The sequence below is a fragment of the Schistocerca piceifrons genome, chromosome 7 (genome assembly GCF_021461385.2).
Source record: "Schistocerca piceifrons isolate TAMUIC-IGC-003096 chromosome 7, iqSchPice1.1, whole genome shotgun sequence".
Classification (NCBI taxonomy): domain Eukaryota; kingdom Metazoa; phylum Arthropoda; class Insecta; order Orthoptera; family Acrididae; genus Schistocerca; species Schistocerca piceifrons.
This window is the reverse complement of record NC_060144.1, coordinates 341640823-341643520: the sequence shown is the minus strand read 5'-3', so window position 1 is coordinate 341643520 and position 2698 is coordinate 341640823. Positions and strand designations below refer to the sequence as shown.

General features: G+C 42.3%; 1 pseudogene; it reads left to right on the top strand.

Annotated features, from left to right (window-relative positions):
* The first annotated feature begins 683 nt into the window (after positions 1-683).
* Positions 684-801, top strand: LOC124709472 (annotated as a pseudogene).
* Positions 802-2698: the final 1897 nt, after the last annotated feature.

Genomic DNA, 2698 nt, shown 5'->3' with positions numbered 1-2698 from the left:
CGCATCCATCATAAAGCCGTATAAAATGGGAAATGGACGTAAAAGTTACTGCATATGTAACCCATCCATCATAAACAGATATAAAGATGTCCGACGTCCTGCGGGAATGTCAGAGTAGTGAGCATGGAGGAAATGATGCTCGGTGGAAGTGTGGGTTGGCCGTTAGGCGTGCGGAGAGGGCTCAGCGGTTAACGCACCTGTCCAGTAAGCAGGAGATCCCGCGTTCGAATTCCGGTTCAGTACACAGTTTCACTCGTCGCAGCTAATTCCGCGTAATGTCCCAAAGCAACTGACATCAGTAATAACTTCCTTTTCCTCTCTTTTCTCCCCCCCCCCCCTCCCCCCACCTTCAATTTACATACAAGGGAGTATATTTCGGCACGTAAGCGGGGTTCATAATCTTTTATAAGCACTCAAGTATAGTTTTCAAAGAAATGGCGGACTTACAGAGTGAAACGCAAAACTGAGTCGATTTTCGAAGTTGGCACACGAGAAGATTGTATTCTCTTGGAACTCGTCATTATTTTTGTCACTCATGTGACCATGAGCACAAAACTGACGATGCTTTTCTAGAAAGTGTCCTGTCGCACGAGCAAAATTGTCCTTCTCTTTCGAAGTATTAGGAAAAAATGTAAAAAAGTATGCTGCAGGATAAACTAAAAAATATGCTGCAGGACGAACACGGCAACGGCGTTAACGCAGTGGTTACACCGGTTCCCGTCAGATCACCGAAGTTAAGCGCTGTCAGGCGTGGTCGGCACTTGGATGGGCGACCATCCGGGCCGCCATGCGCTGTTGCCATTTTTCGGAGTGCACTCAGCCTCTTGATGCCAATTGAGGAGCTACTCGACCGAATAGTAGCGGCTTCGGTCAAGAATACCATCGCAACGACCGGGAGAGCGGTGTGCTGACCCCGCGCCCCTCCTATCCGCATCCTCCCCCGAGGATGACACGGCGGTCGGATGGTCCCGGTAGGCCACTCGTGGCCTGAAGACGGAGTGCAGGACAAACAGTTTTTCGTGATATTCGAAACACCCTAGCGTAATTCCAAAAAATGAAAGAAAACGTAAAGTTCAAGACGAAGAATAATGACGAGCATTTTTAGGGGGAACCACTAATGTAACTATTGAATACCGTTGTAGGTGGTGTGTAATGAAAAACATATAAAAACTGAGTCTATCTAATCGAACCTGATGGTGAGGAAACATGTCCAGGAGATTTATTTACTGGATGGCATCAGGAAACATACTAGAGGTAAAGCATTACGACAGTGGAAGTCTTTATGACATCAAGTCATTGTCCACCCATTTGCTGATCCACCCATTTACTGATATATAACACACATCCAGAACCACACCTGTCAAGTCTGTTACAAAGTTGTAGTAACAGTTGTATGGGGAGATGAGATGACAATGTGACGATAATGCGGTTGAGAGAGCAGGCTCTTATCCGGGCTCACAAAATGTAGGTACATTGGCAGAAGTTGTGTCGACGATCAAGTAAAGGCGTGTTGTAAATCAAACGTCCAGCCGAAATGAAAACGTAGCACTCAAAAATTGTATCCACTTCTATTTTAATCAGATAACAGAGGTGGTAAGTTCCTCCACATGTTAAACACGGTATAGATTGTTGAAGTGACACATGAAGCGGTAAGCTCATTATGCAGTAAGTTTTTGGATACATGCTGAAAATACAACTCCACAACAGCTTCAACTGAGGGCTCGAATAACAAAACTTAATTTTTATGAATTCTCCCTTTACTTTGTGAGCTATTGCACGACAGAACACCAGAATGTAAAACTACTGTAGGTATCACAAATCGTCTGTTATTTTCTTCCATTACTCTGCCGAATGAGCCGAAACTCTTTTACGTCAGTGTTATGAATATTTTGTTGCCTCCTGCAACGACACCCTGTCCTTTAATAGTCTCTTCATCATCATTTCCACCCAAAACCGTCAGTTATTTGTATTATTAGCTGCACTACTCTCTGTCAACCCTTACACTTCTTGACCCTTACAGCTCCTCCTTGTATCACTGAACTTATTTTTTGATGTGTCGACACAAGTCCTATCAGCCCGTCCTTTCTACAGTTAGTGTTTACATATATTTATTTCTTGCTGAGTCTGCGTAGAAACTAATAATTTCTTATTCGTCCTCTTGATTTTCATCTTACTTCTGTGACGCCTCATATCCATCACTTTGATTCACTAATAATGTACAATACGGCGGAAAACATGCAAAACAATCAGGATCTCAGCAGACAAACAAATTTCTCTGGCTACTTGGGAGATGACATGTCGACAAGTATTAAAACGCCAGCCCGTACAATCTCATCCTTCATAGTGAATGCGGCTTTAGGTGACCAACAACCACAAAATAAAATGTACCTGTTACAGTTTTTAGACCTAGAATAATTAACGAAAAATTTATGTAATATTTTACATAAATAAAATTAGAGCCACACATGATGACAAACAGGCGCTATTATTTTGGAAAAATATTTAAAAAGAGGAAAACCATTGTGTTTTATTTTAAAAACCAAATTTAATTTGCAGACGTGAAAACGGCAACAGGAGCTCCCAACCTGAATAAGATAATTGTCTAAATTTTTTCTCCCCGGCTTTCCCACTGCTGCATCACCAATAAGTATAGGCATGTATTTGAAGAATTCTTGAATATTTTACGTAGGTATGGCCG